Below are 13,554 nucleotides of genomic sequence, written 5' to 3' on the forward strand. Positions count from 1 at the left end.
CGGGCAATATCCAGCGTTGTTGGACACACTCCCTATAGATACGCGGGTTACGGTGCAGGGTAATGTAAATCCTATCAGACGCCGGAGCTGCTTTCATCTTCAGCATGATCTTGGTAATTAACACAGGAAGAGGTGCCAAAGACTTTCCGACCCCCCTAATCATGCTCAGCAAAAACTCCAAGATACAGAAATCGTACTTCTGCTCCTGGAGTACCCATAAGATGTGGAGGCAGGGCAGACCGATGTCACTGACCTTGTCCTTCCTAGGACATTAGGACATTCCGACCCGAGCTATATAGCCCGGTTGGTCCCGAGGGATGCCTGGCGAACACAATGGGAGTTTGTATTGTAGCTCCCATTAATGACAGATCCGCCCATCAAAGGCTCTACCCGTCAAAGCGGGGCTCTGTAAAGTGGCATCAGGATGGATTCTAGGCGGAATGCCTAGAATCTCGACCAACGATCGATGAGTCAACTCCTTCCTCTTCTTCCTTACCAACACAAAAATCCTACTCCCCTCCAACTCCCCGGTGTTGTAGAACCGTCGAACCAAGTCTTCGTGGTAGAAGGCTTCGGTCGAAAATACCACAAACTACTCCAGTCTCTACTAGCCATTTCATCACCGTAAAAAGCGGTGGTCGGTGGTCGGCGGTGAAAACTTGCTCCGGTAAAATTCGGCGTTGTTGAGCCATCTAGTGTTTGGAATGGGTGAGGGTTGAAATGTGATGTGGTGGTGGGATTTTTTAATAGGCGGTTGAAGCAACAGTGGTGGTGGTGGTGGAGTGGTGGCGGCGCAAAGACAAAAAATTATGAATTTTCGGTGGGTTTTAGTGATGGAAATCGGTGGGGGTTGTGGTGGTATTGTTTTAGAGAAGATTTGGGTTGGGATTTGATTTTGGGCTGGGTTTATTGTATTTTCTTTTTAATTTTTATTTTGTTTTAGGTTTTGGAGCTTTGTTAATGGCGGAATGGAGGAAGAAACGATGAACTGTAGGTGAAGGTAAAGGGATGATGTCGCTACCGTCGGTATGGCTGGTTGGGCCCAAGCCCAAAATCGAAATTTTTGATTTTTTTGATTTTTTTTTCGCGAACTTCAAATCAAAATTAAAGCCGTTACGGTCCGATTTTTGCGAATGAGATATGGAAATGATCAGGAGAGAATTTCCTATCCAATGATCCATAAAACACTCTATTTCGACTTCAGATGACATACGAGATAGTGGAAAACGCCTCGAAGTGCGTGCATGGCGTAAGTTATCGCGAATGAATGAACTCTAAATTAATAGATTATGTCAATCCGAATCGTAATACAATAAAACGGCCTAAGCAACTCTAATGGGACATAAAACCTTTTAGTAATGCGAAATTTAACGAACACCCCCAAAACAAATTTTTACAACGAAGCTTAGAAAATTTGTTTTAGCGATGGGTCTTTTAAAGTCAGATTCCCGAGACTTCCTAGATTACTATGTTTATTTTTATTTTTTATTTATTTATTTATTTATTTATTTATATTATATATATATATATATATATATATATATATATTTTGGAAGGAAAAACAATAAGCAATAAAGACATAATTCACACCATAGAGAAACATGACTCAAAAATCCGAGAAAAACATGCAAGAGTGGAAAACGTGAACTATGTGAACCGTGGACTTAGGATCCGGTACTTACAGCCACACACTCCATAGGGAGGGCCCGGTTACCTTAATGGTGCACTCACCAATATATTAAAGTGAAAGGAAGTGCACCAAACACGAAATTGAGTCGATTTATAGTCAGATACTCGAGACTTTATATAAAATATATGTATGAACATGCAGTTGATCATATATCAACAACCGAAATAGTTGTGGATCATTCCATAAATAAATATCACAGAAAACATATCCAAACACAATCAAGCACCAAGATTTCCTACGACGCAGCCTAGTGGAATGAAAACGAAGTCGGATAACCCTATTGTGTAACCTATCATGCACTTCTTCTTTTTAATTTTTGATTGAGTGGGTGTTTTAGTAAATAAGTGTGGAAAAGTGAATGGTTGTGGAGAATATGGTGGATATGGATAAGTTGTAGAAAGACGACCGCATTAACAATGAGGATGTGGTTTTAGCACCGAACTCATTCATTGTGTGTGTAGGGGACTGTCTCAATTCTGAAAAATGAAGGTGTCAAATAGTTTGTCCTTCAAGTATCTGTTTGCTAGGAGGATTTAAAAATTATGAAGCACGGGAGAAACAAAAGGATCGAAAGTGCAAACTCGAGATTCCTTTGAAAGGGTGGAAGGAGGGGAGTCGAGGTGGATGTTGTGCAAGTTAGTTCTTGATAGGGTGAATTGTCACCTACTCGAAGAAACTCATCGAATTCCTCATCTAGATTGGTCATATCCACATTACTATGGTAGTCCTCTACATCTTTGAGAAAGTCATCTATCCCGGCCCCTCATCAATAATATGTGTATCTAGTGTAGGAATGAAAATGTTGAGTCCGACTTTCCAAAGGAAAGACTTTTGGGAATCGATTATCGGGGAGCGTGTTGTTGAAATAATCTCGGCGAAGCTCTCGATCATGCTAACCTCTCCATCCATAGACCGAATCGGGTAATTTGTGTCCTTGTTTTAAAACATTGACTTCAAATGACAAGATGGCCAAAAGACATGGACATTGAACCATCCACGGCAATTAATGAGTGCATTGGCAGTTGCCGGGAAAGGGCAGCCCTAAAATGATCGGGACGAGTCGTTAGCGACTTATCAGATCGAGGACTACAAAATCAGCCGGATAGTAGAAATCCACGAACTTTTACCAAAGACATTTTCGACTACACCTTTAGGATACTTAATAGACCGATCAGCTAATTGCAACGTCATTTTAGTGGGTTGCATCTTGTCTAGACCTATTTGTCTATACAAATAAAATGGGAGTAAGTTAACACTAGCCCCCGTGTCTAATAACGGCGGTCGTCGATAGGAATCTCCTAAGGTGCATTATGCGATAGAGGATCCGGGGGTCTTTGTACTTAACAATTCCATTATTTTCAGATAAGGTTGGGAATTGTTTACGTTAAAAGGCGTCTTTTGGTATATTTGTCTTACGCCTAGTAGTACACAATTCCTTAAGAAACTTAGCATGATGTGGTAACTTTTAATAGCTTCGAGGAAGGGAAGGTTTATAGTTAGATTCTTGAAAACGTCCCTAATCTCCTCGTAATTTGTATCCCTAGTTAACATGGCTAATTTTTGTGGAAACGGTGGTTTAAATCTATATTTAGCAATGGTATCACATGGATGTTTAACCGTGGCTTTACGTTTCTTAGGTTGTGTTGTAACCGGTACCTCTACGGTGGTAGGCTCTTGGTTTCTATTTCGGTATCTAGTAAAATAGCGGTGTAGGGGGACTCTTGGTGGGGTAACTATAGGTATAGTTACCTTGTTATCAACCACTCGCCGAACGGAGAGTGGTGATGGCATTTATCTCACCTACATTTTCATATTCATTACTAGTATTATCGGTTACCTCAAAGCGTGTGTTTGTTGTTTTAGGATTAGGTATTGCGTGACCGGCAACACACCTTTGGTTTGGGCTTTATCTTGAGCCAACTGTTGGGTTAAATTATTAACGGATTGTAGAAAGTTGTTGGTTAGATTGAGCCATGGTTTGGAAAAGTTTTGGCTCACTTGTATGAAGGTGTCAAGGCGATCCGGTTGTGTGGGTGTAGTAGTCACGGGTGGTGTGACTGGAACTATTTCACGTGAATTATTTATGGGTGGATTTTGATAATTATTATTAACCGGAACGATACCTCTATTAGCATTATAATTATTATAATTACCTTGACCTTGTGCTTGACCTTGTCGAGGTTGCACTTGGTTGTTATAATTATTAAAATTACCCTGACCCTGTCCTTGTCGTGGTGGAGCTTGGTTAAAGCTGTGCGTTGGCCTACCATATTGATTATTGTACCCTTGAGGTGTGACTTGTTGGTTATTTCTCCAACCGGAGTTGGGATTTTGTCTCCAAGGGGCGTTAGGTTCACTATTAATGGAACAAGCCTGTTCATAGGCTATAGGACAGTGGGAGTCGGGATGCTCAGGACTCCAACAGAAACTACATGGGTTTGAATTTACATTCATGACGGGGATAGGCTTTTGTTGTACAAAAATGGCCTCTACCTTTTTAGTGAGTGATTCGATTAGAGTTTTAAGCTCGGAATCGTGTTTAATTTCAAACATACCGGCGGCCTTAACTGTTGAAGAAGAACTAGCGGAGCGGGAGTAATCGTCACTACCCCCCCAATTATTATTTCGCTTAGTTTGGTCCTCTAAAAATTTATAAGCCTCCGAGGCTCCTTTACTTAAGAAACTACCCCCATTCATTATGTCAAGAACTTCTTTATGGTGGTGTAGAAGTCCTTTGAAAAAGGCACGAACTAACGTGTCTTTCGCTAAGTTATGATGTGGACACTCTATAAGGAGATCGGTGAAACGATTCCAAGCCTCTGAAAATGATTCATGAGGATTTTGTCAAAAGAAATGAATCTTTGAAAGCATCTCATCCGTCTTTAGGGGTGGGTAAAAATGTTCCATAAACAACTGAACAAGTTTAGCCCACGAGTCCACAGAATTAGGCGCTTGGGCAGTTAACCAAGACGCCGCCTTATCGGCTAAGGTGAAAGGGAATACCCTTAATTTAATTTGTTCCGTACCAACCGTAGGATGGTGGAATGTTGTTAGGACTTGTTCAATCCTACGCGAATGCCGATAAGGTTTTCATGGTCTAAACCATGAAAAACGGGTAACAAATTAAAATATTTGGAGGGATTCTCAATCCCATTTCACTGGTCTGCTAGAACGATGCAAGATTTGGGGCTATCGCTCAAGGCTTTGTAGAAGTCCGAGAGAGAGTCTCTCTTTCTTCCCCATTATATCGGTGGTGTGTGTGAAATAGTAGTTAGAGGTGAGTGTGTGGTATACTAGATAGACTTGTTTTTGTTCTTTGTTGTTTGTATTTTACGTTAGGTGTTTTGTTCGACCGGACCTTAATCTCATGCAAGACTAAGTCGAGCTTAACTAAACATGCAACACTCCAAACAATTCGATATACTAGTATAAACCTCTAACAGAGACGCGAGGTGTGGAAGAAAGGAATACCGATTGCGTCCTTGCTTCGCTTTATGAATAGCGTCTTGTTTACGCTTTGTTGGTGTATAGAGCAGGTTAGAACACTGAAAAATATGAAAGATCAAAGTTTGAATCAAAACCGCCGAAATCCGAAAAATTTAACAGGGGCGCTTCGGCATAGAAGCCTTCGCCTCCGAGTAATTGTCAAATTACGTGTTTTTAAGCTGGTCATACTCCCAAATGGGGCGGTCGCTTCGGTGTAAATTGAATTATAGTGTTTGAGCTGGTCGCTTTTGGTATGTATGTATGGCTTCGGTGGTAAACGAAATTCCAATAACTTAGCTGGTTCGCTCTCCTCCTTGGTGGCCAGGTGTATTTTCTCGCGGAATTTGTCAACGCTGAAATGGGCAACCACAGTATGAAACAAACAAGGGTGGGTGGGTGAAATGGGACTTAAAAATGACTACTTCTACAAAGAAAACAATGCTAAAGTGCAACTAAGATGGCAGCGGCGCCATTTGATAAAAGTAAAATGAATAGTTTACCTACGAAATGAACGATGAATTCAAAACGTAAGTAAACTAAAACTAAACTTTTAATCTCGATTATCAAAGCTTCTACTCTCGATGCGAATTGCACTAAGTGGAGTAGGAAGTTCGTTCCACTCCTAGTTCCCTAGCATGGATTGTTTTCTAAGTCTAAGAAATCAGTCTTAAGTCAATGAGAGCTTTTCGAAATGTTATGCTACGATGCACTATGAAATTGATTATTTGAATTTAAACTACGAATGCTATGGAAATATGATTGTTTTTGAATCTAGATAAAGGATTAGAGGGAATGGAATCCACCTCGACTCCAACTTAACAACCTAGCGTAGAATGTTGTATCTCAATTCTCCGTTTCTACGGCGAGAATTTCGAAGTTCTAATCCCTAGTGTTCATGGCATTCCTACCGGATACTAACTAGCATGTGAGGTCGTCCACCCATTCTCATGGCTTAAACACGACCTTCTAGAGTGGAATAGATTCTACAACCAATTCTATACTAAACAACTAAGTCTTCATCAAGGCTTCATCAACCCCTCTAATGGAGGTTTTAGCCTTGAGTCATCAAAACATCATTTCCCATATTATTATAACTAAACATATGATCAAGATTCAAATTTACTTAATTTAAACAATAATGAAATCTAATTTAATGACTAAAATGAAATAAGGACGAATTGAAATTAGATCTAGAATGGAAATGACAAAATCGAAATTGATAAAGAATACTACTTTATTGATCTAATCAAATTGAAGAGCAAGATTCAAAGGTTTAATCTAATACAATAATTTAAATGGAACTAAACTTAATTAAAACAATTAAATCTAGATCTAGAAGCTATTCTAATGGCTACTTTCTATTCTAAGCTATGAACCCTAATTCTCTACTAATTAATCTACCATTAACAATGAGCTAAGCTTTTGTTTTATACATCCAGATCCAAAATCGTGCATGGGCTTGGAGCCATGTTTTGGGGCGAGAATCGCCCAAAACCCAATTCTTTCAAATCGAAAAAAGGCCTCTTGACTAGATTCGGCTTCAACAGATTTTTCGTCCACTTTGCTCCTCTGATTGGGTCAAGGCTTGGACCATTGCAAAGCTCTTTCCGAGCCGGTCGTTTTGACATAAGGTAGGCCCAATTCGAGGTCCGAGTCCAAAGATATGGCATTCGAAGTTTAAGCGACTTTTGCTCCTTTATCTCGCTAAAGTGGCATTTTTCTCGCACATAATGGACTTTGAAGCCTGAAATACATAAAAACACGTAATCAGTATTAACTCTTACTTATTATTCACATAATTGGTCTAACAGTATGATTATTAAGGGGTTAAAACTACAGTTTTGGGCTCTTATCACAAACCGTGGTAACAATTATCACTACTTCCCCCGGTACATGAAATGCAACAAATTGTTAAGACTATTAACCACGGTTTGGTTTGGGAGATCATAACACCACGGTTATAGAAAAAATCGTGGTAAATAATAGATACTTAATACCACGGTTTTATTAGAAGTATTTGTCACGGTGGTTGTTACCACAGATTTAAAACAGTGGTTAAAGGGCTTTTACCACTGTATATAACAGTGGTTAATGAGCTTTTATGATGTATTTTCATCATGAAGAACAGAATACAGGTGTATCGCGCCGTTTCACTACAAGAAAATTGAGCTTTTTCCACAGGTACAATCTTGCTTTAGCCACGGTCATTAGTTGTTGTCAGGGTCCAACGGCCCATAGCCGTGGCCAAGTTTTTAAGTGGCCGTGTGGTATTGTTTGGGTAGTTGGGCTTTAGTTCCCATTTTGGCCACGACTGTGTCCATTTGTTTCGTCCACCGTTGGATTAGACTTGGATTTTGATGTCCGTTAAGATCTCATGAAGCCCTCGTGAAAATAAAGAGTAGCCGCGAAACAACTATCAAAAATCGAAGAAGAAGACTCGAGTTGTTTCAAAGAAAACTCGATGTTAAAGCAACAACAAGGTTTGTCTTCCTTCTCTCTCTCTTTTATAAATAGTACTTCTCTTTTATTCACTTCTCCCATTTAATAGAACTTTCCTCCTCTCCTCTCTCTGTCTCTCACCCAGGTTGAAGATCGAGGAAAAACTTTGATTTTTTTCCCTCACACTCTCTGTGTCACGCTAGAGTCAATTGGACCAGGTTCGATTGCACTCTTATATCTGTTTTTTTTTTTTTTTTTTTTTTACTTATTTTGATGTTAGGTGCTAATTTAGGGTTCTTTGATTTTAATTGTTGTAAGAGAAGTATGTTTTTGCTTAAGGTTTGGTCACTATCACGTTTTAAGACCTCAATTATAAGAATATCAATTGTTTATTTCTAATGAGGCATCCTTTCTACTGATACATTGTTTTATTTGCAAATTCACAATCATTTTAATTTATAAATTCTGCTAAGGAGGAGCTTATAGTAATCTAGAAATTAATTAAAGGAAATTGAAAATTTTCTATGTATGATTAGGGTATTGTAGTATTTTTATTTTCGACTAGAGTGTACTCATTTTAGAATGAAAACTGTTTATTCCAAGTCTCGTTGCGCTTGGTGGGTATTGGTTATTACTTCTTTTAGATGTATAACAATTTTGTTTGGTTCACTTGGTTTATTGTTTAATTTGGTAAAATTTTATTAAGTTGCGTGATTGTGCTACACTCGGATCTACTTGTGCTTGTGTTTAGTAGTAAATAGTTGGTTTGCTTGGTGTGCAAGCACCGTGTATTGGACGCCCAGTAAGTATAAGGGATAGTAAATAAAGTGACATGGGTATGGGGCTATGTGGTGTGTGAACACCTCATGCTAGTATATTAGTAAGAGGTGGCCATGCATGTATGCAAGGAAGGTGGTGGCTGAAATTCTGGATGCAGGGAAACCTTCTGTTTACATAGTCAGGTGTAAAAAAAGCAAAAAAGCAAAGTATAACTGCTGGTCGTGTTTCAATGAAAGGATTGGACCCGAAGCTACAAGTGTTCCAATTACATCTTGGTGGAAGTGGTTGGAAGTATGTAAACAGTGTTTGGTGTTCTAGTAGGACTTCTGTTTAACAGAAAGTAATTGTATACTTTTGCTTGACTTTTATGATTGTGACCCCCATTTATATGTTGTGCTTGTGCATAATAACTGACCATTTTGTTCTTTGTAAGTTCTTTTTGATTCTCAAGTCCTATAGTTTTGGTTTCATACTGGCCATTGGACTGAGGCAGTTTGACCAAGCTGCGCAGCTTCAAGTTACTTGTATATGTCATAAGAACTCAATTCCTTGGGTTGATTAGCGTTTCTTTTGATTTTCTATCGCTTCAAAGTTATTTTGGGGAGTTTTCACTATTGGTGGAAGTGCTTGGAAGTATGTAAACATTTTAGTTCCCTTTGCGACTTCCTGGAAGATACAAAATTAGAATCTAGAGGAGGTGTGTAGTACATATTACATTCATCACCTAAACCAGAGTTTTTAGCCGTATAATCTGCAGCTTTGTTGGTTCTTCTAAAACTTCCACCTTACTATGAGAAATACGTCTCCTTTCTTGAATCTTTTAGATTGCTATAGTGGCACATAGAAATGCCATTCTTCAGCTTTAGTTGACCTCTCGTTCGAGCAATGTGAGTGAATTAGATCGGTTCATTAATTGCGTTGTGTTGCGTCTACCTAAACCCAGAACTTTGAAACTGTTAAGAGAAAGGATGATCAAAATACAGGTGTTCTGAGTTCCCTTCATTGTTACCAAAGCAGCATATAGAATGTGTCAGAACACCTTTTTTTTACCAGCGTATTTTGAGTGGGAAGACTCCCCGGGACTGACTCTTGCCGCCACCGGAGAGTGACTAGGCACAAGAAGTTTATATGCTACAAGATTACTCCATCTTACTTCATTTCCAATATTCTTCAAAGCCATGTAGGCTGATTTAGAAGAAGTTTACTAGAGTGTGATGGTATTCAAATGACCCGTTCAAAGTCTAGCATAGAATTTATCATTTGTTAAGATCTTATGTTTATTTCGTATTTAGGCATCCTTGTCACCTTGTTATTCCAAAGCAACAATTAGTGATTGAATCACTAACACATGAACTGTTGTGTAGGTTTAGGTTGTCTAGCCTTCGAGTATGCTCCACCAATGGCTTCTCATCACACCAATGTTAAGGTTTGGTCCCTTTTAGCCAACAAATGTCGATTATGTATCCTTTAGGTTTGATCCCCCTTTAGCCACCAAATTTCTGATAATTTAGCCAGTAGGTTTGTTCCCCTTTAGCCATGTAGGTTTGTTCCCCTTTAGCCGTGTAGTACCTTCTTTGCTTGAGCGAGTATAATCTCTTAAGTTTTGATCCTCTACCCATTTCTGAAGCTTTCCGTTCTCATGCTCTGGCATTTTTCCTTCTTGAAGATGTCCTTAATGGAAAAAATGCTTCATAATAGGTCAAGTATGAGATTTTTTTATGTTTTCTCCTGATGTTCTATTTTGAGTTGACCATGGTGGTTTTATTTATGTTAAAACAATCTTCTTAGTTTCATAGAGATTGAGTTATCACAACTCAATGACATATAAGAATGACCTAGACGCCTTTTTTCTTAACATTGCGAGAGACCGAGAATCCGTAAAGTAGATGCTTTCAGGACATGTTTGGGGTGAAATTTACTGCTAACTTGTCGGGCCTTTCTGCACGCGTATTCTAGCATGAATTCGATCATTTGCAGGTACCTTAATTGCTCAATCTATTTTTTATCATTTCTCTGTCTACCAAATTTTTGGCGGGGTTTTGTGATAACAGATCAAAAACCATTCGTAAATGTTGTCGGGGTTGTTCTTATGGCTAACTTAGTCAGTAGGCTTTAGTCCACTCCCTTACTTAGCAAAGTATATTTGCAGTCCGTTGAGCTTTTTAGATAATGTTTGCGTGCACAGTTTTCCTTCAACATAACATCCTTCATTTATATTAAATGTATATTATATTGTGTTCACTAGTTATATGTTATGACTTACGCACACATTATTATTAGTCTTTGCAAGTGATTGTTGCCATCACACTAACCAATTTGGAATATCCTTCAAGAAGTGTCATCACCAATCCACCGTTTAACTTCTCAATTAGCCTAGGCCAAGATAATAATATCTGATTCCATTGCTGAACCCTTATACACGTCTAATTTTAGATTTCCATAATAGCTTAGCGACTTAGCCTAAAAGTAAAATGCATCTTTTTGTAGAATTTGACTATTCCAAGTTAACCCCTACTTCAATCACGAAAAGAAGTGAGCTTGACTAATTGGTTGGTGTTCTAGTGGGACTTCTATTTAACATAAAGTACTTGTAGACTTTTGCTTGACTTTTATGATTGTGTCATTTATATGTTGTGCATAATAACTCACACCATTTTGCTCTTTGTAAGTTCTTTTTGATTCTCAAGTCCAGTAGTTTTGGTTTCATACTGGCCATTGGACTGAGGTCGTTTGACCAAGCTACGCAGCTTCAAGTCACTTGCATATGTCATAAGAACTCAATTCCTTGGGTTGATTAGCGTTTCTTTTGCTTTTCTATTGCTCAAAGTTATTTTGTGGAGTTTTCACTATTGGTGGAAGTGCTTGGAAGTATGTAAACAGTGTTTAGGACTTCAATGAAGGGATTGGACCCGAAGCTACAAGTGTTCCAATTATAGATACTCCATTGACTAGGTCTCCTTTATATATGATATATTTCTTTGCTAGATATGTGAGCGGTGCTGAGTTGGTAAAAAATAGGAATTCAAATTCTGGAAAATAGTTGTTAATTTTGTGTGCGGGAAATTAGAATTATCTTTATAATCTCCTATTTCTTTTGTTTCTTTTGATACGAAGGATTAAAATGTTCACTTTAGGCCCAACTATCATTTTTGACGCAAGGTGAGTTTTTATAGTTTTGTTTCTTCTATTTTTCTGTTTTTTTTATTATTATGCCAATGTTAATTCTAGGGTTTCTTTATACTAAAAAAACAAATTGGAATTGGAGCAATGGGGTTCTGCCACTCAAATTCTAATTCCTGTTTGAAGACTTATGTCTGTTTTACGGTAATATATCGAAGTCAAACACCGATTTCGTTGTTGTCTAAAGGAGTCAATCTTGCTTTAGGTAAGTATTTAGAACTCTTATATAAACCTTGAGTGTTGTTTGCAATAGAATTAATGTAAGTTTTGTAGCCTTTGTTTGGATGAAGTAGACATGCTAATGTCTACAAACCCCTTCATTTTGTATTTATTATAATAGAGTCTAGTTTGAATCCTGCAAATACAAAATCCCACCCCCCCCCCCTCCCATGCACACGGAACCCTACGAATCATAAATTAGAATGACTTCTACTCTTCGTGATTATGGCCTTTATTATATCTCATTCGGATATTTATTCGCTCAGGTTGTTCGAAATATAAATTAAGAAAAGAAGTTAGAGTCGATGAGTGATTATGATGTAGACATTGGCAGGGATTAATTAGAAGAACATTTTATATACATTTACAACAGGTAATGGTTTTTTCATGTAATGGTTAGTAGTTTCTCTTTAATTTGATATTTGCTATATTAGACGATTTTTAGTTCTAATGATTGTTTTTAACTGTTGTAGCTATATCTTCAAAGCCTACTCTAAGGCAGTTACATGGAACGGTACAAGAAAGCGAACAAGAATATGTAAACTTTGATCCGAAAAAGTTGAGGCGTTGTTTAGAGGCTAGGAATGGTGATGTTTAGGCACTATTTCAACTTTTTTAGGAGTCATTCTCAATAGTATTTGTAAATTCTTAAAGAGTACTATATTTGTTATTTTATATAGGTTAGCATTCCTTATTGGATCTATTATGTAAAAAAGTCTTATGCCAAGTACATATTGTGTATGAAATGTTGAATTGTTGATAATGCTCAGTATTCCTGCGGGTTTGATTGGAATGGTAGAACTTTATATGAACGACAGATGTGGTGTGATATAGAGGCGTTCGAACCAACTTTTTTTTTACCCAATTCAAGTCATTTGCCACGGCCCAGAACCGTGGCCAAACTATATAGATCCAGATAAAAAAATATATCCCATGGTCCAATGTTAGCATTGGCCACGGTAAAAAACAAGTTTTGGTTACAGACCATAGCCGTGGCAAAAGGTTAGCCACATGCGCATTGGCAACGGTCGTGCAATAGCCTATAGCCGTGGCAAAAGGACTTTAGCCAGTCTATGGGCATGGCTAATGCTTAGTATTCTTGTAGTGTTTTTGTTCATGTTTCTATAGTAATCTTTTTCCTTAAATCTTCATACTTTGAGGACAAAATATATTTCTATTTCGGAGTGGTATAGTAATATTTTGCAAAAACTAGGCATTTTCTATAGTAGTATATTTCTTCCTTTCTAATTTTTTTTCTCGAAAAGAACCAAAAATATTTTTCTGTTTAGTATTAAAAGTTTTGTTTTATTTTTCTATGATGAATAAAGAGTTTAGAAGTCTCATTATAACAATAGAGTATGGATTCATTCTTCGAACTTAGACTAATATACGTACAATAATTTCTGCATCTTTTCATGAATGACATGCATAAGCATTTGGTTTTATATAGCAGTGAGTTTTTGCGACCGAGGTTAGAACAATTAAGATTTCATATCCTGTGAGAATCTAGCCAAAGGCATCATCTGGATGTTATTGAGTGATAACACAAAAGATGTCCGGATAGAAAGACCACACGTCCACTTGCTTGATCACCACGTCATATCCTATGAGAGAATTTAGGCCATTTTTGGATCGATATAGCCAAATAAACGTTAAAAATCCAAAAAAATAGTTTTTCCTCTAGTTAATCCTTCTGAGCATTTAGCAAATTCTAAAAGCCTTTTTACTCTTCATCATAAATCTCTAACGCATTACAACAC

General features: G+C 37.8%; 1 long non-coding RNA gene and 1 other non-coding gene across 2 annotated transcripts; both read left to right on the forward strand.

Annotated features, from left to right (window-relative positions):
- Positions 1–4,457: 4,457 nt before the first annotated feature.
- LOC147497488 (small nucleolar RNA R71) lies at positions 4,458–4,561 on the forward strand. The gene has a single exon (XR_015197204.1). It is a non-coding gene; the product is annotated as a small nucleolar RNA R71 (small nucleolar RNA).
- A 2,989-nt stretch (positions 4,562–7,550) lies between these two features.
- On the forward strand, positions 7,551–12,564 carry LOC147497489 (uncharacterized). Its single transcript, XR_015197158.1, has 4 exons — positions 7,551–7,656; positions 7,761–7,833; positions 12,061–12,167; positions 12,268–12,564. It is a non-coding gene; the product is annotated as an uncharacterized LOC147497489 (long non-coding RNA).
- The last annotated feature ends 990 nt before the right edge of the window (positions 12,565–13,554 follow it).

The sequence above is a fragment of the Coptis chinensis genome, chromosome 5, assembly GCF_015680905.1.
Source record: "Coptis chinensis isolate HL-2020 chromosome 5, ASM1568090v1, whole genome shotgun sequence".
Taxonomy (NCBI): Eukaryota; Viridiplantae; Streptophyta; class Magnoliopsida; order Ranunculales; family Ranunculaceae; genus Coptis; species Coptis chinensis.